The following is a 26,411-nucleotide window of genomic DNA, read 5'->3' on the forward strand; positions in this document are numbered from 1 at the left end:
TTGGTGCACTCTTTTCCCATTTCTTCTCTGTGTTCACACAGCAGACTTTCCAGCATTCTCCATTTCTCTGTCTGTTCTTGATTCCCCTCCCTTGCCGTGTCCCTGGAAACCAGACCTGACTTCGGTCCCACATTACGATTCCTGCCTCAGCCTTTCCTGTGACTTTAGCTTGTCTCTCAGACCTGTATTCTGTGAACTGAGCATGCCTTCCTTCAAACCCATGCCTCACTGTTGGAATCAAAGGCTCTGACACCCAGCTCTCAAGTCAAGAGTGCCACAAAGGATAGTGCTTGTGTGTTTCCTGCTGACAAAAATAAAAGTAATTACAAACTGTGCCAGTTTCCCAGTGTGCTACATTTGGGTCCTAACCATGATGAAGTACCATTACTGTAGTTGGATAGTAAGAAAACAAGCTGACAGATATTTTGGTAGGAGACAAAAGGTGTTGGCATTGCTCTGCCTCGTTGCAATTCACCATTAAAAAGAACTGATTAAGAAAAATCAGTATCCTTAATTGCAGGTTGGCTGTGTGTAATTTCATACAACACTAACCTGTCAAAATGCACTCACTAAATGAGTATAGTGTATTACATGTACAGTACTAACAGACACAACACTTTTGTTACAAGTTACACTTTAATAGGATAGGCTTGTGTTTCAGAATTACCCTTCTGAAACACTTCAATCTACAAGCAATGGAATCAAACCCAGAATTACATAGTGTCTCAAAAAGAAATGAGTGATCAACTAAAAGCTTGAAAGCTTTTGAGAGGTCAATTAAACAGCAGCAGAATGCTTCAATTTGTCCATAATAAGATAAGAAAACACTTGACTCAAAGAACTTCCTCTTATTATACGGCAGAAAGAAAATGGCAACAAATTGTTTCTTCCGAAGGAAAGAAAAACCAATACCACAGCAATAACAAAAAGAACTCCGTTGTTGATGTGCTTTTATTTTTAATAATTGAGAATCAATTTTTTGTCATTTATTTGTTGCTTTACATTCATAAACATACATAATGTATTTGATAACTCTAACTCTGTGTCTCAGGGGCATGTGATTGTGTTTTTTCTCTACCAATCTGTTAGTCGTTTCCTTCCCTCCGGTCAGCTCAGTACATTTCAGCAGTCTATGTGATAATGAAGAATGCTTCATAGGAAGTTTTCTGTCACATCATTAGGAATGTTGAATGTTTCCTCAGATAACCCCACAGTCGTACAATGCAAAATAAGAATTGATTAACCTAATTAATTACAGAGATTAACATCTTTTCTACCAAGAACACACACACTGACTCACATAGGTCAAACAGTTCTTTTTAATACAAGCGCACCTCATTTACATCACTTATTGTCTTCAGTTGAGAATAACAGACTAATAGCATCAGTTTTGCACTGTAGCTGCAGGTAATATGTTACTCACAGGGAGAATGCAATTAAAGATAAATACATCAGCCAAGGGCGGACAAAGCCCTTGTGACTTGATGTGTGGGTCATTTCTTATTTAACCAGATGGAGATTTACATATGCAGTTTACTAAAAAATTCTCAGATATCAAGTACAGTATAACCGCCCACAAGATATATGGTCTGAGTGGCTACATTAGCATGCAAGGAGAGGCCTGTTATTAATCCTGTAATTAATTCAACCCAAGTTTGATTTGGTAGATACATTAACCAAACAAGACGGTGGATATAACCATGCTGGAACTTTTTTGACATTTATGAAAAACATTGCTGAAAGACTGCCTTCGTCTTCATCAGTTGTTTTAAAAGTAAATATTGTTTGGCTTGAATGTGATTGGATTGACAGGAGGTGGATCTTTATTCAACCACAGATGACATTTAAATTTAGAAGAAATTATGAAATTTTAATAGCAATAGCTTTTAGCTTGTTGTTTTGCGTTTCTGTCCCACACAGTATGGTTGAGTCTCACTGTTCGGATCAGTTATCCCATATTAAGGTGTGTTCAGAAAGAAGGTTAAGCTGATTACCATCTATATACAGTATACTCTTCTATGTACATTTAGTAAGCAGATTCATACAGCCTCTGGATTCGTGTGAATCTGAATCTTCATCTCATATTTGCAATTCACGCTTATCCAGGCACATTTCCGTCCAACTGTATCTTTCAGTTGACTTTGTATGCAATGACACTGACTGTAAAATTTGCTTTGTGTTCTGTCTGAATACAGTTAAAGTGCAGGCAGTAATATTCAGCCAATAAGAACTTATCATCATAAAGAAAACTACATGTTCAAGAGAGCTGAAGCAAATGAGTTTCTAGTGTAGAAACGTAAAAATCTAGCTGCCACAGACCTAATATTTTGCTACATAGTACATTCGACTAACATTAATCAGGTGTCCTTAAACAACTTTTTCCCCCCACCTCCTAGTGGTCAAAAATGATTGTTTTAAGATTGTAGCCTGACAGCTAGCTTTTGAAAAAAAAAAAATATTGTTTTTTTTTAGTTGATAATGAGATGGAAACAAGGGTAGAGAGAGGGGCACAGCATGCCACAAAGGCCCCTAAATGAAATCAAACCAGGAACACTGGATATGACACATGATCTCTAGTTATAATTTGCAAATGCATATTAGTCAGTTCATTTTCAATTTCCAAGGGATGTCATTAATGGACCTAACAACCTAACAACAGATGCTTACACTGGTAGAAACGTTGGTATCTACTTGAGCAAATGAAACACAGCTCCGTGTATTTGTGGGCTTCTGCGAGGTAAAGATGCAAAAATGCTGAAATCTTGTTAGACCCTCCCTGGCTGATACATGCAGAGTTATCAAAGTCCATGCCCATGGTTGGGACATGACCTAAAATTCTCTGGGGATTACAAACTGATTTACCCTGATGAAATGATTAGGTTTATTTTTTCGGATGTTAAAAAGCGCTCTCCAACAGAAGATAATGTACAACTGTTGTCCTCATAATAAGTAAACTGTGCTAATTCATGTGCAATAATTAAAAGGCTACTCCATATTTTTAGACAGACAATCTAACAAAAGTTGAATTAATATATTTCAATGCAAGTTCTGCTGAGGGTTTGCCATGGACCACTGAGCTCTGCTCTTCATTCCACCAATGAAACTCTGGATTCATCTGCGGAAGGAGCAGGCAATACAAATGGCTATGATTGGTTTATGATTACAATCCACATGTGGTTGTTACTACACAGTGACACCAGGCCTTGCCATGAATAATAACGCCGCCCTTAGGCATTGCAGAAAGCACAGTTTTGTGTTATGTGTGACGATGCCCATTATACATGTTAGGATTATCACTTTTAGTATTCTAAGAAACCTCCTGCTCAGTCAAATAGGATGGAAGGCAACCAAACCATGCCATGCTTTTTGGTTGGCAGGCAGTTCTCTCTGTGGTCAGTAAATTGGTTTATTTATGACATGGGAGACCCAATCACAGGGTATGAAATCTGGCTTTTCTCCACTTCATATGAGCGTAGCCAGTGTTGATTTCTCATGTGTCTATATACAGTGTACATGAGTACAAAGCCAGCAGGCTACATCTAAAAAGGCGATTGAACATCTTCAGATCCCACTATGAGATCTGTGTAAATTCCTCCCATTTTTCAAGCTCCTGCATACAAATTCCTCCCAAATCCAAGAATAAGATTTCTTCAGAGTATTGATTGGTTAAATATGCATCAGCCAGGCAATGTTTGCCGCTTGTCTCCTGCTGCTCTGGGAGTTAAATCAATAGAGATGTAACAGCATGGTTCGTACCTGCAGCTCTGCTCATGCTCTGTGTGTCCTTCGTTGTATCAGAATTGAAGCCATCATAAGATCAAACTGGCCTGGGATGACAGTAGAGGCCTCTGTGGAGCCTCACAGTTCTGAGAAAATGAACATTAAACGCTCTCGGCTTTTCAGTGTTTTGTTGGGATGTTGTAGAAATTGACAACATCGCACAGTAGCATTAGATAGCAGTATTGGCATGCAAAGGAATTCAAATATCTATACACAGATGAAATACATCAGCAGCAATATTTATATGGGGGAATAGAGTTTTTTTTTCTCAGTCATATATTAAACTTTGATTTTAGCTATTTACAATTTATTTAAAAAAAGTTCCAGGCTCTGATGTTTTTATGTATTCAAGAAGCACCTTGTTTTGCTTATAGTACAAGGCAGCCATTTTTCTTTAATAATGTTCTTGTTGAATTTAAAAAAGACCTGAAGAACCAACAATATGCTAGCACTATGTCATGTTAATGAATAAACAACAAGTGCAACCATATCATTGGATTTCTAATTTTTTTGTTTGTTTGTTTTAACCACGCTAGTGGTGTGACTGTGGTGTGGATGGAAGTGTTGGTCAGTTGAAATGTCTCATGTATAAAATGGATTTTGGTTAATTTTGGTTTGTATATCTTTACCTATCATGAGGTAAACAGAGGAAGTAATCCATTAGGAATGTACCTTTGCACGCGTATGATGTTAAGGTGGTGTTTTAGTACATTGAGCCCGGTTCAACTTTGTTCTTTGACAACCTCATCTCAAATGAATGATGGAGCTGTGTTTTTTTCGTGCAGTGCAGTTCTCTGTCGCTGAACACTACCTTACTGTTAAAATATGAACATTACGGATGTCTTCCAAAATCAGTCTTTTATAGCTCAAGCTCCTTCATGCATTTCATCTTTCATGGATTTAAAATATCACGCCAGATCCTTTTCTTTTTCACTCCAGCTTGACTGACGTTAATTTCCTTTTTTGGGAAAATCAAACCACTGTTGCCTTTACCTCACTTGTGCATCAGAATTACTCCCCCGTTGTCTGTTGTCCTGTGAACAGAACTCCTCCAGTACAAACAAACACAGTTTCAAGGACACCTTCACACAGCACCGTGAGGACAGATGATAAACATATAAGAAAGCATTAATATTAAAGTCTTAGTTTTGTTATGTAAGATGCTGATCTTTCTCCTCATACCAAAGGATGTTCTGGGAGCGACAAATATATACACATGAAGGTGTCTACTTTGTATCAAACAGCAACTTCTCATTCAGTTACTTCTGGTCCACACACATTGAACTGCAAGTACAAAAGTTAGTAAGAAAGATCCTCTACTCCTCTGTCACAGTTGTGGTGATGAGGAGTTCAGGGTCTGCTCATGTTTATGTCGTCTCTGATAGGTTCTTCCTCTCCTTTCTTCTTTGTCCAGCACAGATCAGCCATATCTATCAGGGAGACACCATAGGACAGGCTATTAATACTATTGTAAATCCTCTAAACACACACACACACACACACACAGAGAACATGTTCTCGTTGGGAACAGCATGTAAAAATAGCAAAGAAGCAGTTATCAGCTCCTGTGTGCTTTCAGAAAGGTAGGCACAGCTATTTTTGGGTTTCCCAAACACACTCTCACACACACACTCACACACACACACAAGCAGAATTCAAACTCAAATCCTGAAAGCATGATTTAAAGACCATAGTTGACAAGATTGGCTGGCAGTATCAGATTAGATGTGAAGGGTGTCTGCAGTGTTTTTGGTTTCACTGCCGTTATTGTGTCACTTTCACAGCAGTTTATTCTCATAAATCCTCATACATAACATACATACAGAACCGCTTCAGATCAACCGGTTCTCTCCAGGATAGAGTCTTTGAAGAGCTGAACAGAGTCTGCGTTGCAAGCTCAGAGGGGCCAACAAGAGGTTTTTGACACAATAAAATATATCTGTTGTTGTCATCTCCTTGTCGTTTTAAATGAAAGTGCTAACCAAAGTTATTTTAACTTGTACATAGGTCGAACCACAGGCTAATTTCCAAAGAGTTGCTCCTATTTGTGGCTTCAAAATTTTAGAAAAGACTAAGCACATCGGAATTGTGGTGAAAACAACCAAAAACTTTCTGAAATATGAAATATTATATGCAAAAACTTTTTACAGATATAGACCAGATGTGTGAAGGTGAGACAGTAATCTGTGTTTAAACAACCCTCTCGAGCTCTCTTTATTCATGCGTCTAACAACTACTGCTTGTGCGTATAACTGTATTGAGAAAGCTAATTTAAAACTTTGTACCCAATCACATCAGGACATGTCCCAACCCTTCGACTGTTGGACGATTTGCTCCGAGGAGCCTGATTCGACAGTTGAATCGTCCCAAAATATGGTTATGAAACAATGGATTATTCCATTCTGGCTCTGGGGGTGGGGCTGAATGTCGGATTTTACATATAGATGTTTGGTTTCTCCCAAACGATGATAAATAGCCTATTTGGGTATAAATATAAACCTATTAATAAACACTGTTGCCAAAAATGTGAAAATAACGCCTGTGCTTTTAATCTATTTCCTTAGTGTGCGGAATTACCCCCTCCCCCTCTGAGACTAAGTTGTACTATCCAGGATCGGCACCGTCAGAGTGCATCTTGGCTGGGCTTTAAATCTATCTGAGCGTCAGAAATAAAAAGAAAAACAGCCTGCTACTGTTTAATCATCAGCATTATTTCCTTAGAATATTTTCCCATTTGTTGTTTTTCATTATGGATGTTCAATCTGACACAGTCTTACACAGCGCCGTTAAAGTAAAAAACTACAGTTCTAAATATACCGTCAGCTATTGTCAAAGAAAGATAAAGACAAAACACATTGATGTTATAAAAACAAATACTTTTAACAAGATGCTACTATCATAACTCAAACATCACATCTCTCAGTAACCCTCTGCCTGACAAGCGTGACTGTGCAGCGCTAGGCTCACGTGCACCCGCTGCTGTCTGCTTCATGTCCGTGGCTCTTCACCCCTGATCAGAGGGTTTTTAATAATCGAAAAAAGATTTGAAGATTAGCCGACTATAGGCAAGACGTGAGGAATAAGATTCGACTATGAAATTGTTTAGTCTGGGACATCCTTACTTTTCACAGCGTGTGAATGTTCTCATTCGTCCAGGTCATCGTTATCCTCAAAGCAATTTCAGTCAAAAAACAACTGGACTGGTTGTTTGTCTAGGAAGACGTTTCACCTCTCATCCAAGAGGCTTCATCAGTTCATGTACGCATCTGACCAGGCTGGGACTGGTCCAACTAACTGGTGTGGAGATCCAGGTATTTAACCTCTCACAAGGCCGATAATGTCACTGACACCCTTTGTGCTCTAAGTGCCCACGCCCGTCGTTAGAGTGACAGTCGTTGGTGGGCAGTTGGTTTCGACTTCGTTAGTGCTCTATTGAGTCTGAACGACAGTCGTTGGGGTCACCCGGGCCATGTGTGAACAGTTGTCCTCTGAGGTTAGATTGTTGAATCTCCTGGGAAGGGATGAAAGGGCGGCATTGTAAATTGGAGATAAGTGGTGTCTCAGACCCCCTCCTCTGTTTAGCGATGGTTTCTCCACTTTTACATAGATGGCTTTCACAGCTCATTTTATACAACTATATGCATTTTACAACTCTCCTTGAGCTTATTCAAATGGAAGTGGGTCAGATGTAAATTCATTCATTCAGTGATTTATCTGCCTCACAAGATTTATTCCCACTACACAGATTGTTAATAAACAATTCACTCAATTCTATGTACACAAATGTCTAATTATATAACATACAATATAAATCATGTATACAAGGCCTCAATTTCCCAGCAATCATAATTTATCTCACAAAAATGAAGCTATTGAGTGAAACAAGCTAAGTACCATGAGACGGCATGTGTATTGTTGAGTATTGCTGCGGGATATATATTTATGACCGCTCTAATTTCTTGTTCTACTTCCTTCAGTGTGGTTAAGGTCTTCTCCGGGGTGAATACAATCTGAATGCAATGAAGGTAATCTCAGATATAATAATTTACTTGCTGACTGACGCATATTGATGAAGTAATTTATTAATCAAAAGAGTTGTTTCTTTCAATATTTGCAAAAAAGAAAGGGAATATAATTAGCACTCTAGAGAGGACTGTAAAATCAAAGGAAAAAGCAGATCACCATAATATAACACTTGCCAGACATTTGAATAAAACTCTTTGAAAAAGTTTATATCACTCATTTTATTTCCTTACTGTTGCATCAAGCTCACTGAGATTGCAACAAATTGAAAGAAAGGATTTGCAAAGATAAATGGGAAAAAGTGGCACAAAGTACCAATGAGATGGCAAATGATGCGCCTACGTGAGGTGTTTCTGTGCGATATATTTAGCACCCATGTCTTTTCTGGCTCCACCTCCTTCAGCATAGTTCCAGCCAGGACTTTTCCTATTTGAATGAGGATGCCTATAATGCAGTTTGGAGCATACACAGGTGCATTCTTTGATATACACATTCCATTAGCAACACACAATATCATTATGTAGCCACACTGAATAATTTAAAGGAATGGTTCTACGTTTTTAGAAATATGGCTTTTCATTTTCCTTTAACTTAGCCCTAAGACTGGAAACAGGGAGTGTTATTTTGTCTGTTTAATCGTTAATAAAACGTAAGTGTAAAACTGACAATTGGGGTAATGTGCTGGAATATTTCTTGGTAAGGCAATGAGCAGAGATTCCAGGAATGACTTTTAAAAGCCGAAAAATAATCTGACTACCTTGTGTAGTTCTTTCAATTTGTCCATGGATAAGATGCCAAACACGTAGTGTGTACACGGTAGGACGCGGATGTCATGGCATGCACACAGCAGAGCACATCCATTATATCGAATTGACCATGGACGTCATACACACTTGCGCTGGCGCCGCATGGCTAAGCTCGATTTTTACATGACTCATCTATTTTTTTCTCAGGTAAAAACGACATAGAATCGTGTTAAAAGAAAGTACAATCTGTTCAAAAATTATTAAATCTAATTGTACCAGAGTGCAATGTGAACATAAGCCAAACCCTGCAGAATGAACTGCATATTTGGCAAAACTCAATATACACACAGTGAAACTGTTGACGCACAAGGTTAGCAATTACTCTTTGTATTATGGACTTTTTATCCATTAAGATTTTACACTTGCAAAACTTTCCAAGAGCCTAGAAAGGTAATTGTTATGTGTGTGACGCATGGAGGTATTATAAGAACTGGAATTAAATTGGCTCACTCTGTGAGGTGTGTGTGTGTGGGTGTGTGCGTGCGCATGAGCAGATGCTGTTTGAAGTGATGCTTCCGTCACTCTTTCCACATCCAGTTTACAGGACTCTTTCACAGGAACATCCGGCATCCCCCTGCCCTGTAAATGTGAGAGCTCTATCATTAAACTGGGCACACAATATGGGCACTTTTACGTTCGCTAAAGTGCTGAAAGAATAAATCTACACACTTGTTTTATACAACATCTCTCTCTTTCTTTTTCTCCTCCTCCCTAATCCAATTTCAATCTGTGTTTATCTAATGCATACCACAGCAATCAGAGCTGCAGTTCACATATTTGAACTCCATGATTACTTTCATGATTAAATCTAATATTGGGTAATAAGCCAAACCTTAAGACTTTTGAAGCAAGGCTGTCTGATCTGTTTGAATATTTTTAACTCTCCACTTGCTAAAATCAACTTTCTCACCATCACGTCATATTGCACCAACCCGACACCATATTGTGATATGTAATACTGTTTGGTTAGTAGTCTACAGCTGTATATGACTGTTTACACATGTAGGCCCTTTTGGCTCATAAAATAAAGTACATGTGTGTAATTTGTTTGATCAGTAACAGTTCATTAGGCACTTCACTTACGAGTGTGTGGGTCAGCAGCTGACAGAGTAAACATCCATCGTTTGTTTGAAGGTTACTTATCTATGCTATGCATCTGAACTCGCACTTTATCTGCTGTGACACAGGAATAATAATGTTCATCTTAGTCAAAACAGTCAGAGTAATATTATTCAGTTTCAGAACTACAGGGGCCAATTTAACTTGCTACTTTCACTTTAGTTTAATTGGAGGTGAGTGGGAGGATGGTGCCTGCACAATGTCAAATGTATAACATTTATTACAGATAACTATATTTCACATTTTATCATTTGATTATTTATTTAAATATATTTACTGGAGATCACAATAAAAAACAATAAGAAAACACGTTATTAATTAATACTTGATTTGTTCTGAAATGCTATTTTTTACCGTTCATAATTTGATAGAATATCAGTTTTGGCTGTACCACTGCTGTACTAACATGTTTTTTTTTTTAAATAACCAAGGCACTTCAACAAAACCTTTATTTGGTGATAAAACAGTGAATAAAACACTTTCAGATCCCTCCCGTTATTGTTGTTAATCTGGTACATTGTGACAGTTTACTTAATTGTTGGACACACCCTATTTATCTGTCAGATCTCCTGGTTACATTGCTAAAGGTGAGCTGCTCTAAGGTGACTGAAGCCCTGCATCAGCAGGGTGTTCAGATGAAGGCAAAAGGGATGAACCTCTCAGCCATCAGAGAGAGGTTGGGCGTTCAGTCAGTGATTTTAAGAATATTGATTCAAGGAGTCAGATTCATTTAAGTCCGTCAAAAAGGCCGGTCGTCCACGTAAAACAAGTGCACGAGAGAGATGGAGGACAGGATTATGCAAATACTCTCAATGGGGAATTGGTTCAACACTGCAGCTTGCTCTCCATCTGTCTCTGCACACAGTGTCTCGTCATTCAAGACAATTTGAACTGAAAGCCCACTCTGCAGTGACCAAACCTCTCATCAGCAGAAAGAATAAAAAGGTGAGACTTGCCTATGCTTAGGAGCATGTTGTGTGGACAGAGGAGAACTGGTGCAGAGTGACTTCAGTGATGAGAGGACGTTCAGTTTATTTGTGTCTGATAGGAAACATTATGTTGTGCGTAGGACTGGCGAAAGACTGAACCCAAAGTGTGTAAAGAAGTCACATTTGGAGGAGGAAGTGTCCCGGTGTGGGGTATGTTTTCTGCAGCAGGAGTTGGGCCTCTTGTACAGAGAGAACTCTGAACAAAAAAAAAACAACAGTATTTCAGAATAAATCCAGTATTCAGAATTTGTTCTCTAATTTTGATCTCCAGTGTGTATATATATATATTTGAGAGAGTTTCAAATAGGTCTGAGGTTGTGTCAGTCAAAGAGCAGACCGCATATCTTGCACATTCGCATGCATGCATGAAATGTTGATACTTTATTATGTTAAAAATGTTCACCGAAAAAAAAAAAAACTATTGTGATATGGTTATATGAAAGGATAAGATTAAGAACGTACATCCTTGCTTCGATATACTACATCTTGCATTGCATTGGTGCTAGACATTGGAAATTTATGTAAATTGTGAGGTACAGAGTTGTCCAATATGAACGTACTGTTACTCACAGGATTATGGGCCGAACACATGCACTGATAAAGTCCTCAAAATAGCACATGCACTGTGCACTGTGTGGGTCTGACAAAGCAAGCAATGCAAAATCTCAGTCACACTTACACTCACCCCACTACAGCTTTATAGACTGCTGAGTTGTTTTCCATGCTCATGTAAGTCAGTGTTAGGGTGATATGCAAACAATGACTGACTAATATGCGTCTCATTTTGTTATATATCAGATTTCCAAGGGGCGTAATCAACTGGCACAAACCAAAGGCCTCAACCCGGTTAAAAATAACCAATAAATTGTTGGCATTTTAGGTTTCTGCAAACCACAGATATACTGAATCTAAACGTTTCATTCCCTACTCACCCTGAACACATTGTTAAAGTTCTGAATTCAAACAAAGACTATTACTTAGGTTCAGGCAGCAAAACTACACATTTGGGTTTAAGAAAAGATCATGATTTGGGTTAAATTGAATGTCTTTTATGTCGTTAAGTTTCACTTTAACTCAGGAAGGGACACAAACATGCACTGCAGTCTTCTGGGTGAAAGTCCCGTGTGTTTATAACTAAAGAGCCACCTTAACCTACTCCTTAAAGTTGTACTCTGTAAGATCTCCATTTATTTTATTGCCTTTTAAGTTAATATCTATCAAATAGTCAGTTAAAACAATGGTGATTGATCATATGACCCACTAATAAAAGCACGTCTACTTGCCTTTTTTTGCAGAGTATTCCAATATCCGTGTCTGTGATGACATTTTCGGGCTCTATGTAATTACGCTGCCATATAAGTGAAGCTGCTAACAGCGATTGGTCTGTGTCGATCCAGATCGTCACCAACGGTTATGCTGCATTCACTTGTAATCAGAAATTCCAACTTCTGAGTCAGGCTTGTAGTAAGGGCAGAAGTGTATTAGGAACATGTGTGTTTAAGAGGGTAACATATAGGGGACGGACTGGAAGTAGAGAGGTGAATGTGTTTCAATAAAGTTTACATATGCACATAGAGACCATGAACGTGACAAAACGGAGGCTCTGAAAGAACAGGCTTTCCTACAGTGACATCTTACTGCCAAAGAGGCAGCTAGAAACAACATCTCTCAAATCTTATAGACTACAACTTTACGTAGAGTTCGGGGCTTTTTAAACTACATCAATCAAATATTGACACTGAATCAGTTGAAAGCCCCGTTTCTAATACACATGCTAAAGTGTGTATACATGTTTCATATCAACGTTTCTGTGGTTTGAAGTGACTGGTCACAAACTTTCTCAGATTAGAGACATTCCCTTCAGAATGGATGAATGGACAGCTGCTTTAATTGGCTTATTGAGTGACACTGCCAAAAAACATTAATCATTGACTTGTTAGCAAGGGACTTGGCTAGTTTGCTTGCATGATGCTTTGACTGTTTCACTAGCTTATAGCCTTGGCTAGGGAACACAAGTTATCAACTGCTTCTGGAGGCTGTATCATTTATGTTATGAGTTATATGTCCTCTTCTCTAATACTCGAAGTAATAGACACATGTCCTCTTGCGGTTTGAATAGCAGTGGGCAGAAAATAGAAACCTGAGTGACTCTGCTCCCCCACCCCTCAGTCCAGCTGTTCATTGGCCACCTGTTGACTTGAGATTGCTATGTATTTGGCCATGAGCCCCACCATTAGTGTCTCTCCTTCATTACCCCATCTCATTTTTCCACTGTCTTGTTTCATCAGACCTCCTTTGCGCTGTCTGTGGCAGCCAAACCACCTTACGGCCCACTTGGCAGCATCTGTCAGGCCAAGAGCTGCTTATTTGCAACCTTTTTGCCAATGCCTCATCATCAAGAGCTCATCAGAGACTAAGAGTGGATCTCAATATGCTGAGGAAGTAAGGGTTCAATGACTGACTGACAGTGGTTTCCTCTGCCATTTTCTCTAACTCCACAGATGATAAAATAAGCAAATTTCAGTGTGCTTGCATGCTCCATGCTGCAGGAATTGTATTATGATATTTGAAGTGTTGGATGGGGTGTTACCAGGGGTTCAGTTGACTTCAAAGTTAAGCATATTTGCAGTGCAGAGGTATGAATCTCCTCCACGGCAGAACTGGCAGAAAGATTAACAGGGTAATTACTGTGGTTATCAGAGCTGTTATTATGTATTTCAAACACCCTGAACCACATTCAACCTTGGTGGCAGCCAAATTAAATTAAAAATAAATCACCCTACCTTTGGATGAAAAAGTCCTCAAGAAGTGGAGGGAATTAAATCATGTGTGTGTGTGTGTGTTTGAGCGTGTGTGTGATAATGGCTGAATGTCTGGATAAAAAAAATGGGTTAAAAGTTTGGGTTCCAGTTCTTTCACCATGAGTGCTTGTGTGTCAGTGTTCCTGGTTCCCTGACTGTTACGGCCTGTGCTTCTTGCTCACTCCGTCTCTGGCAGGACATACAGGATTGGCTTATTCAACCTGGCTTAACACGCTGGCTGGTTCTTATCTTCAGCTTGCAGCACCAAAGGCCTTATGCAGTAACACCAATGCACACAGACCAGTAATATCGGGAGTATGTCGATATTGTGTGTGTGCAGACATGCGCCCTGTTTACACAAATGTGTTTTTACTCAGAAAGGAAAATTTGAGATTTACATTAATTCCTATTCAAATTATCCACATTATGAATCATTTATACCAAATAGCTGGTTAAACTTTTGTACTAGCTTCATATGCAGAAAATGTGTGTAATTTCATTTTAACCTTATAATTTAGAAGCAATATGAAATGTCTCCCTCTAGGCATATAATTCTACATATTTATCTTGATTACATTTTTTCCACTGTATTTCAGTATGCCATAAATCCTCCAAAATAACAGCTCCATCGTGATGGCCCATTGTAACCATAGTATGAAACTGATTTTGATACTACTCATGATCACCAATATATCAGCAATAGCCTTTCAATGTATGTACATTATGTAATTATCTTTCTATTGCATATTTTTCTTTGTTGGCGGCGGAGACCGCCTGCTCTGGATTCAAATTAACCTACACAGGATGGAATTCACAGTAAACGTTGCTACATGTAATCCAACATTACTGTTTGTAATTGTATCTCATTGATATGAGCCTCACTATTTAATGTTTACTCTCCTAACACCATATCAGAGCCATATGAAGTTACTGCTGCCAAAAATTTCCAGTTCACATTAAAAGCATTCAACTGGCAGTCACAGGAAAAGTTATTAATAACCAATTATTGAGTGACTTCTGTATTCAAATTGTGATTTTTTTTTTTGGCTGCACTGTAAACACATACAGCAGATGCTCTTCTGTTGTATATCTGATGAAGTAGCTGCTCAACTAGTGTTTGCTATCTGCACTTGCTGTCACCACAGTAACCACGGCTGTTTCCAAATCACCCAGGACTAAATCCAAAGGATAATAACTTTTACTAATGGTTGCAACAACTAGTAAGTTGTCTTTGCTAATAGAACACACATGAAGCATTTCACTTTAGTGATATTCAGCAACTGGTTGGAAGGCTCAATAGGCTTGCGGATCCCCATGCAAGGACAAAAAAAGAAAAAAAAACCCAAAGTAATAGAGTAGCATATTGACTAACTTTTTAAAGCTCTGTAGTAGAAACACTCAAATAGCTTTAAACATGTGTTGATTTCGGGAGCAGCCAGGTTGTAATTTAAAGTTATTTATACTGTTGTAATTATAGTATATGACAGCTGAGTGTTGCGGTAACAAATTCTGTTGACATATTATGTTGTTCTTGTCTAGAGAAAATCTGTATCACACTGTATATTGATATGCAATATTTATATCACAAAAGCAAAACTGACACTCTTGTAAATCCTATTATTAATAGTTTCATGCCAGCTTATGACAGTTAATAAAGACAGACAGAGGTATTACAGTGTCTGCATATAGATAGAGTATGCCCCTGTAGATGGTATCTTTTGAACAAACAAAGATAAAAGAATTGAATTATGAGTTTTTGGCACCCTGCTACAGCAAAAGTGCTGGCTAGTTCTAAAAGCCACAAATAACACCATGAGTAAAAGTAATTGATATAGCTGTTTTATTTGTTCTTACTGTAGGTGTTTTTATGATGTGACTTATTAAAGTGAATAAGTTATTATCTTAATGTTTATATGTGTATCTTTACTTGGCAATTTAAAATTAAGTGTGCTCATAGATTAAAGTGGAATTTATTGTAGTCCCACAATGTTTAGCTGCTTCTTTGCGTTATTTTGATTAAAGCTTAGTCTTCATCTTCAATGATGTCATGAAGAGGTCATGTCTTTCTGTAGCTACATGTGCTTATTTGAGTACATGTGCTGAGGAAAGGAGACATTATAATGTCTCTTTCATGCGCCTCAACAGTTCGTATAAAAGCAGTAAAGATCAGAAGAGCCTTTCTACATCTGCCTGGGTGCTTTTACAGGGTGCCACATAATGGCTACGGTTTTGTACTAGAGAGAACAAAGGGAGGTAAGGAAGGGTCGCTGGAAAGCTTCCTTCTAAAGTAGGATAGAAAGAAAATTGTAATGATGCCTGCATCACAGGAAGATAAGACAGAGCTGAGAGTCGTTTCCCTCCAGGGATACGTCAGAGAGAAACCCTCAAAGTCGCAACAAGGGCAACCTTTTGATCCTGTCACATGTTTAAATGTCACTTCATCAAACTCTGGCACATCAACAGGGAACACATTCAAAGTTTTCTTTGGCTTTGTTTTGCTGCTTTAAATGTGTCCCAGAGCAGACAAGTCAACAGACAAATAAAGTCTGACGAGTCTGGCTCAACTGTTGATGAGACTCCCTACAGAGGGGTTAATGATTTCATGATCTTTTTAGTGTGAGTTTATACTAACAGAGCACCTTATTGGTATTATTATTATTATGTAGTAAATGCCTTGATTTTAATCACAGTTTGAGGTTATTTTCCTCTTAAATTACAACACAAGCTGTAATTTCGGGAATGTCGAATTGATGAGGTACAATGTCCTCTCTTCTCTCAATGCTTGGAAAGAAGCAAAGTCCCTCCCATTCCGCTGGAACACTATGGGTCCTTAACCTGACTCTTGCCAGATAAATTTGCTTCACTCATCCATCTGGGATCGCTCGACTTGGAAGCGATTTCAGGAGGCTGGGCCTTATCAAAAATCCTTGCATATGATTGGATAAACTACTTGTCCGTCATCTTTATTGACGTGCTACTTCAACCAGTCACATCGAAACCAACTTGTGACGCTGATGAGTGACACAGGAAAAAGCCAAACAGAACAGCCGACATGGTTTATGCCAACAAAAGCCTTCAGAGCCGTTCTCTGGTGTTCTTTTAAAAAAGAAATATTCGCTAGATTGGACAACATGGATGAAATAGCAGCATCAATGTTGACGTCTGCTTCCTCGATGGAGCCGCCACAGTCGTTTCCCTGCTACGTCACATCTAAAAAAAACTCACCCAGTTGTCCTGATTGGCCTGACCATTTTTTGCAGTCCCTGAAATCCCTTTCCTATGGAGCGAATCCAGATGGTTGAGTGGAGCTAGGCGTAATGAAAGTCATCTGGCGAGAGTCAGGTTAATGGAGCCTTACATCAGATAAAAAATACATACAGAAGTGGACGATGTGAGACAATTTTCCTTTTGATCCCATTTGATTTGCTATGGATAAGACAGTTTATTGTTGGCGTTGCGCACCACTGTTGCGTAGGAATATGGACGTTCTACGGTTGAGACAATGCAGTCCCAAAGGAAAGGACAGTCTGAGAGCAAGATGAAGCGATGAAAATATTCTATTCATCGCATGCAGTTACAATGATAATTTTATCTAATGGCCAAACCAGACCTGAAGCATGAGCAGTGTTGCTGAAACTGGTTGGTTCTCTTGTATCCCCTCTCACTCCCAGCTTTCTTATACACTCTTTCCCACGTGTGCTCTAAAACAGAAATGATGTCCGCTTTGTTCTTAATTTTGACTGAAGTCCCCTGTGTGTTTGGGAAAAATTGACATTGCAACTTTACAATTTTTCCATTAGCACAGAAAAATACATACTTTTTGTATTATGTGACAAAGTTCTGCTTTTGTAAAGGTTCATTTTCTTTTGTCTGGAAAAAAATACGGTCGCACCTCTTAAATGATATGGCACTATGCTAACACTACATGTATGTACAGATTAAGTCAGATAAAGTCTCTGTCTCTGCCAGAGAGCCTGTATATGAGCTTTGATTGTCCACTTTGCATAGATGATGGAGGCACACTACAAATGTTAATTTCTCAATAATTAAAGAGAATGTAAATTGTTCTCTTTAAGGGTCTTTTAAAATATTTAAAGATCATTTTAATGCTGCTTCAGAGATAGTTATAGTTACTCTATCCTTTTAATGTCAGTGCCTATTTCATTTAAACTGTATATGTTGGGGACATTCTGAAATGTCTAATTCATATCAAAATAGATTTACTTTCCACTTCAAGGTCCAGTAATGGAAGATTTTTCTCACATCATATACATGTACTGTCCAGAGCTTTTATCTTATATAGGCTGGAGTTTAGATCTCACTTGAAGAGGGCTTTCGTTCTGTTAAGAAGCAAATACAGGTCCTAAATGACCAACAATACAGACGAATACAAATTCCTCTCAGAGAAATAAAAACAAGTGCAATAGTGTACTAAGACTTTAATATGTAACTTTAAGAATGTATTTTATATAATTAAAGCCTTAATTTTACTGCCGATACTACAGTCCTTGATATTAGTGCATGAAGACAAGTCACATCTGATGTGAAGGTAAAATATTTTTTATTCTCAATTAAAGTCGCAATGATTTTTCTTTTGTAACATTTGTATGACAGAAATGTTTAAATAGTGATGATATTAAAAAAATCCTTTTTTGAAAGAAAAAGACAATAAAGACAAATACGGTCTTTACAGTAAATGGACACACGTTAGGTAAAAGAATGGATGCAGACTGTTTGACTGCAGTATACGTATGTCCCCTCGTTGATATGTACACATCACTCAAGGACTCAAGTCCCCTCAGCAATTTCTTTAGAAACAACTAAAAAGTAATTTGCAGCAATATTATGGTTAAACAGCTTAAAAGTAAATATTCTATTTTATTTTTCATTGTAATATGACCAGAAACAGAAGTCCAAATGCACTTGAGGTAGCAGTCCCCTTTTGGCAAAGGTGTCTGTGTGTCTGTGTGTGTGTGTGTGTGTGTGTGTGTGTGTGTGTGTGTGTGTGGTAATTTAATGGCATTCCCCTTGGCTATTCGTGGCAAGGTGGAGGAATATAGCACGGATATCTTTATATCCCCGTGTCACATTTCACTCGACCAAAAGCAAATGAGACTGGCTGCATAGTGTTGCTACTTCAGACACCTTGATCTCTTTGATCAACACAGGTCTCATTTCCAGAAATCACCCTCTGATGATTATTTCTGATCAGACAGCCAGCTGAATGAAAGACCAATCAAATTGCAAATTGTCTGGATCACAGCCTTCCATTCATCTTTTTCTCAGGGTTGTTTTGATTCTGTTGACCCATTTGAAATATTTTCTTCTGATCTTCTGGGGCTGCAGACTAATGGATGCTGAATGAGCTGCGGTTTTAATACTCGGTACTGCACAAGGGTATTGGTCACAAAAGAGGCTCTGTGAAAACAGCAACCTCATGAGCAATGGGAAGCAGAAGGGCCGGATGCAGGAGAGAGACAGAAAGCTATAGGCGCTACGTGATTGTGTTTACGCCATTGCTGGCTATTGATAAGATTACTGTGAAATTGCTCATATATTGTGGAGAAAATCCCATTCAAACATAATGTTTATTTAACAAAAGTACTATGCTGAGGGGAAATTAGTCCATTCTTACTTCAGTTTAATTGCTTTCTTTCTTCTCTGATGTAATATATCTTGTTTGGTGAATTCCTCGCCTAGCTTCTTGCTGTAATGGGTTTTGATATATGGCCAATTAATGAAGAGTCCTTGAAGAACCGTCTTTGAACAGACAAATGTACTGAAATGAGTTTCTGTTTGAGTGAAGTGCTTCCATTATGTACTATAGAGTTATGTGATGTTCTCTAGCATACATACAGTATCTACGTATGGGCTTCCCCCCCCCCCCCCCCCAAAGCAACAGCCAAGGCCAATTCTGTTTTTAAGAGTTCATCTTTTGTTTCTGTCCCTGTTGCTGCCTGTGATGGATCTGCTACCTGGCTGACAGCTGAGCATTTCCCATTACTCCATAATCTTGAAGCTTAATTCTAGCAAGAATGGTGGTTAGTGAGCAAAGCCGTAAGGATACAATGTATTTTTCATTGGTCATTTTAACGTTAAAGAAAACTTGTGTTAAATGCTACTGTATGTGAAATATTTTTTTATGCTGACAGTGAGTGTGTGCAAACAATTGATCCTAATTAGTGGTCCATGTCATCTATTTTCAAGTTTTTTATGCTACCATTACCATCTGAATCAATTAAGATTCAGTATCAGGTCTAATTGCGTGATGTCATAACCATCAACGGAGAAAAAAAAATCTTTAATGTGAGAAAATCTCAATATGTATTGCCACACTTTTTGACCTCGGCTGTTTGTTAATTTGGGATGCATCAGGCAGTTCTCTCTATTTGGGTCTGTTTCTGGACAACCACATTTTGGATTGGACCTACTGTAATTAATTATCCTCCTGTCTATTTTGGTCCTTTTCAGGCTGTCCTTCGGTCCCTGTTGTTGGTTTTGGGTTGCTTTTCCACTGGTCTGTTGAGAGCCAACGTTTAAAAACTCAATACTTCTAATCCTGCGGTAGACAACCTACGATAGGATGTTGTTAGATTATGGAGCACTATGCAACAAAAATAAATGCAAATTGAAATTTGCTACAACACATTTTCTGAAAGGGGTCCTCTGTGTAAATGTTACTTCATGATGAATGACGTTACCTTATTTAACTACGTATGTTAGCATAAGTGGCTCCTTAAATATATAATCAACATGAAAGTCTGGACATTTCCTTCATACTGTTTATTCAGGCAGGCTAGTATGAGTAGAAATTCATTCGCACTGCAGAGAACCTAGCTATGACTCAATACAAATTCACCTGAGGGAACAGAGTCGATGTTTGATTTGGTAACTAAGGCGAATAAGTTCACTTTCCTCGTTCGTTATGGTTTAGCCTTCACCGTCAAACCAGTAATCACATAGCTCGTCCTGTGCACTCCACCCCCTACTTCAACTGAACAACATAGCCTGTGATCAATTACAGTTACATGTGTGGCTGTAAAGCCTCACAGCTGCAAGCCTTACTTTGGACGCTTGCTTTGCGGCATCCTATCAACTGTGTCCCTTCATTAATGCTGTGTGCCTCCACCTCGATTGTACACAGGAGAAAATACATGTTATTCCACACACTCCTTGTCCTTACTATTTATCTCTACAGTCGTCAGACAATTGATTTCAAAATCCTCCTGCTCAGATATAAATCACTATATGGTCTAGGGCCGAAGTATATCACTGATATGCTCCCACTACATAAGCCTTCTAGATCACTAAGATCCTCTGAGGCCAATCTGTTAGTGGTTCGCAGAGTAAACTCAAATCAAGGGAACGCATCTTTCAGTCATTATGCAACAAACAGCTGGAATAAACTTCCTGAAGATGTGAGACTTTCACCCACTCTGACCACTTTTAAAACTAGACTGACAACTTTTATGTTCATCTTTGCACTTTTAACGTCCGCACTGTTTTTATTACTGTCTGTTTTTATTCTCTTTGTCTTTCTGTAATGCATTTTAATTCATGACATGTTGTGCTGTGAAGCACTTTGAGTCTGCCTTGTGTATGAAAATTGCTATACAAATAAAGTTGCCTTGCCTTGCCTACAGGAGGGTTTCCTCTTTGCTGCAATGTTGTATGTCTTTTTTATTCCTCTGTGCCGGTGACAGCCATGGCTGGAGGCATCGTGTTCTTGGGTAGTCCGTCCTACCGTCCGTCCTGTTCTTGTGAATGCGATATTTCAGGACCCCCTGGTGGGATTTTTCTTCAAATGAGGCACAGATGTCCTCTTAGCATTATAATGTTTCTATCCATTATTCAACACCATAACTCCGGAACAGAAGGAGAGACATTTGGTCATTTACTAAATTGGTGACACTAATCTTAGAACTATGATGATTATATAAATCTTCTGTGCTTGGCCCTGTCAGAAAACACAGTGTACACTGTTGCTGCATCTTCTCTTGTAATAGTCACGTTAATCCAATTATCACTACCAGATCAATAAGCTAATGTAAGTTTATTGGTTAGGAACAAGTTTTTCCTTGCATGTCTTTATCCAGCTACCAGACATGTTGGATTTGAAATGGCGCAAAAACACAGCAGTGTCCAAGTCAAGCTAGCCAAAATAATATATACTTTTAATATTTCTAATATTGTAATGACATGCACATTGTTGAATAACCTCAGTTTTGTATTTTCTTGTTAATTAGCAATTCAAGTGCATCCCTTGAAAAATACTACTTTATCATGCAGATCAGATCAGTGTGGCAACTTAAATACCTTTAAAGTCTCTACTTTATATTAGGGCTGCCCCAAAATGGTCGACCAAAAACTCATTAGCAGACCAAAATTTCATTGGTTGATTGGTCGCAGGAAAAAAAAATTGGAGCGGTTTCTTGTGAAAGGGGCGTTGATGAGTCGACTAATCGCTCTAAATGACGACCACTGGTCATCCAAGAAAATCCTTGCTCGGGGGCAGCCCTACTTCATATATTATGTAACAGTAACATATATTTTGTCTGGACAGTTTGGATGTAACCTGCAACTTGTCTGTTTGGCGGAAGCAGCAAGACAGTAATTCTAGTTTTAGCAAGTAATTATGTTTATAAATTTACAAGAAATTCCATGCCTGTCCACCATTCTCATTGCTGAGGTATCTGGTAGATATAATGAAACCATACCACCTCAGCAAACCACATGCATATGAGTTAATGTCATTTTTCCACATTAACTGATGGCATTTCCTGTTTATTATGTTGGTACTTCAAAGTATGTGCGTCAACATGTCCTGGTGTGTTTGCAGCAGTAGTATCCCTAATTAAGGTCTTTCTACCGTTGACCCTGCTCTTGTCTGAAATGGCACATGGTAATATGCTCCTCACTGATAACATTCCAGTAGTGATGAATGTAATGCTCCTTGTCCCAACCTTCCAGCCTATCACGGAAGGTAGTCATTACTCAGAGGAAGCTTCTGAACAATGGACAAAACATACATGTTATTACAAAATGCCTCTACAATGATTCAGAGTAGTGGCAGAGCAAAGATTGCTGCAGCTCTTTTTGAATGTTTATAGATAGTAATACAGTTTGTATTGTGTTCAAGTGCGCCCTAAAACATTTCCCCTTTACCTTGCAGCTGAACACACTTAATGTCACAGTCACATCTTCATGCATCACAATTCCTCGAAAAGATAGTTATTTATATCATTTACACGCCTAGTTAATAAAAGATATACCCTGCTGTCAGTGAACTCAGCATCTTTGAAGTGGCTGACTGTACAGATGAATACTTGTTCTATGCCTAGGAGACCCTGGGAGGAAATTCAGCAAACAACTTGCCTCTAGCTTTTCAAAAGTTCTCTGCAGTGTTATAACAAGTGACAACAGAGAAAAGAGAAGGTTTCCTGACAGACAGCAGCCTCAGTCTGCCACCAGATTAATGTAATGGCACTGAGGATGACCTCATGAATAACACAGGGAAGAGATTGCCTGTGACACCTTCTGTTCTGCAGCACAAAGCGTGCCCTTTACTTCCTTTACTCTTTAAGCCAAAATTGTATGGAAAGTTGACTGTAGTCTTCTGGAGTTAGGGGGATTAAACAAGCCTACTCTAATACCATACAATGGCTGTCACAGTCTGTTGGCAGTTTTGAACCCTCTCACTCGGTTGCAACTACAATATTGTTGAAACTTTTGTCATGTCACTTATGTATATCCAGCATATGCACAACTAAAGTAAGTAAAGAGAACGATAGGTTACTCTGCTTCTACTGAGAAAGAATCAAGAAAAAAGTAAATCATGGGAATCTGAAACTAACTGTAGACTCCTCTCCTTTTCTGGTGAAATAGATATTGATCTTATATAATAAATAAAAAAAAAAATTGATTTTATAGGAGTATTAGGGGTCAGTATTTATACGTACAAATGAGTGAGAAATTAAAGAAAGCTAATGTTTCCAAGGTTCGTTCTTGGCCTTGGAAAATGCAGTTGACAGGAAAATCTCAACTCAAGGTCCACTTTCTCACTTGTTCTGGAGCTTTTTGAATCGTCGAGTGCATCCTGAGTAGAGTTTGCTTTGTTGTTCGAAAAACTTTAGGTGTTAAAACTATAAAAAAAATTATTATTATTATTATTATTATTATTATTAAGCTTTTCAAAGTCTTCTCTGAGTTATCTAGACTGACAATTGACTGACCTGCAATTTCGTTCCAATCCCTTCATTATTTCCTTTTTAATTTTAATTTTTACCATGTTTGTGCCTTTGTTAATTTAGTTTAACATCGCTTGGACTAATACTTGATAATTACCTCAAAAGAGATACCTTTTTTAGAAGTGACCAGGTTTCTGACGCCACAACAGCATTGGTGCTCCTTATCATAAGTCTGTGGAACTCATACTCATACTGAGTATCCTTACAAAAGATATTCCATGGTTTATAGCATATACATACTTCATATCATATCCATACTAAAACCATTCAATGAGCCCTGGTGTGTTTCTCACACGTTCCCTCCACACATTTATTTTTTCCTTTAACTGTCTATAGGTAGAAATGGTATCTCATTCAATTATACATACATACAACAGGATTTATTTCACCCTTGTAGCTGCTGTGTTTTATTCCTACTCTTTAGCCCTGAATATTAGACAGGAAAGATGATGTGTTCTTGTTAAGGTTGCACTGGGACAACCAAGGAAGAAAAGTTAAAAAAGAAAAAGGTAAATGCACCCTTCTCGGGGTCTCAAACCTTCCTTTTGATCATAATTCAATCAGTTAGTCACCCATATGCACCTCACTGTTCAAATAATCATGAAAAGAAAGAGGGAAAATATTGAATGAATGAAATAGTTTAAGGCTGTGGTACAGAACGAACAGTTGGCCTACTGTGAAGAAGCTCCCAATAGTTTGAGAGCAAAATGATTTCTGGCTCTCCACGGGCAGAGCTGCCGTTACATCCTTCAGTAACTTCAAGTGCAGTGCGGTTTCAAGCGTCTGGATGAGACACTGATCATTTCATGCAGACAAATTGAGTTGTGTGTGTGTGTGTGTGTGTGTGTGTGTGTGTGTGTGTGTGTGTGTGTGTGTGTGTGTGTGTGTGTGTGTGTGTGTGTGTGTGTGTGTGTGTGTGTGTGTGTGTGTGTGTGTGTGTGTGTGTGTGTGTGTGTGTGTGTGTGTGTGTGTGTGTGTGTGTGTGCGCGCGTGTGTGTGTGTGTCTGAACGTGGGGTAAGCATCTGCACTGTGGTCCTGTTTGCTTGTTTGTTTGCTTTGGCTCCCCATTAAAGCAATCTCTGGGAATCGTTCCCATTAAGCAAACTGCAATGTCCGCCCCACCTTCACCATGCGTGATCTGATTGTAATAAGCCGGGCATCTGTCTACCATCCACCTCGCCCCCGCTTAAGCCTTCCTTCTCTTTCCTGCTGTGTATTTGTCTTTCAATAGTCTCGGCCCCATCTTCACATATGGTATCATCATGCCTAACTGCTTCAAGTCACAACGTAATTCCAATGTATAATCTATTTACCTGTGCGTGGTGACGACTGGCAGGTTGTTTGTGAGATTTCCTCATGCCTGGTATGACAACAAGAATATTCAGTTGCAATGCAGCATCTGCACGTCCAATGATTAAAATGCAACACGCTGCGTGCCGACAGATTTATTTAAGAATGCAAACGCAATGTTTTTGACGCACATGCAGAAAGTCTGATTCAATGTAATCCACAGTGTCAGGGAGTTATTGCTGTAATCAGGCTCTATGAAGACTTTTAATCTCCAAAGGACTTGAACTCTAAAGGGCCCTGCTGGCTCAGCAGACTGAGGTGTGCAGGATGCACTTGAAACGTCCTTTTAATTGAGGCTCACACTGTGTTGAATGTCCCTTCCACTTGCTGCTATATTCTATCAAATAAAGCAGCAGAAATGCCTGAAAGTAGATAAATACATGAGGGATTAATTGTATCATCTCAATTTTGACCAATTTCAAATCTTGGATTGCAGAGCTTCTGACTTGAGTGCATTTTTAACAGTCTTTGCACTTTACGCCTTTCTGTATTTCACAGTTGGCTGTTTCCATTTTCCATTTGAAGTCAAGAGTTGTACATTTTACTTTCCGCTGTGGCTCACTTCAAAAAGGCTTTCATCTTAATGTGGCGACCCTAATTAAATAAAAAGTTATTAGATGAGAAATAAGCTGCAGCTCATCAGAGATGAATGGTTTCTTCTATGAAACACAATTTCAGAGTTGGTATCATGTGGATTATAAATGCCTTTGGACTCAAGAGTCAACAAATGTCTGTCATTTGGTCCAAATGATACAGCCTTTGCAGTTCAGGCCAAGAAGGATCAGTTAGTCACCAAATGCGGCAGGCCAGCTTATAATAAACTAAGCTGATCCACATGAAATAAACAGTTACTATGGGTACCATCTGTTGCTTTCTGTCTGTCCACATTTCAGTCTGGAATGAAATAAAAAACAGTTTGAGAACCCCTGCCCTAGGAATTTTCAAGGAAATCCATCAAAGTGTTTCAGCTCGAGATTCAAAGAAAAGGATTCGCTGTCTCCCCAGGACCCAAAATTATACAAATACATCATGAATTTACGAGATCAAGAATGATGGGATAACAGAAGATACACTCAGTACTTCATATTTTTCAGGTCAAAAACAGTCTTCTTCCATTTTATTTAGGACAATTAACTCACTTATGAAAATGGGTCCGCTTTTCCTAACTTTAAAAAAATGACTGTCCTAGAGGACAAATTATGTTAACATAGTCTGGGTGAAAACTCAATTCTGATTGGCTGCAGGGTGTGCATTAAAATGTGTTATAAAACACCTAAGTATTTCCAGTGAAACTA

General features: G+C 38.6%; 1 protein-coding gene across 1 annotated transcript in view; it reads right to left on the reverse strand.

Moving 5' to 3' along the window:
- Positions 1 to 5,123: 5,123 nt before the first annotated feature.
- uts2r (urotensin 2 receptor) overlaps positions 5,124 to 26,411 on the reverse strand; it is a 47,156-nt gene continuing 25,868 nt past the window's right edge. The window contains exon 4 of the mRNA XM_083933199.1: positions 5,124 to 5,210. The gene's annotated coding sequence lies outside the window, so the exon portion shown is untranslated. The remainder of the gene's footprint in view (positions 5,211 to 26,411) is intronic.

The sequence above is a fragment of the Echiichthys vipera genome, assembly GCF_963691815.1.
Source record: "Echiichthys vipera genome assembly, chromosome: 18".
NCBI lineage: Eukaryota > Metazoa > Chordata > Actinopteri > Perciformes > Trachinidae > Echiichthys > Echiichthys vipera.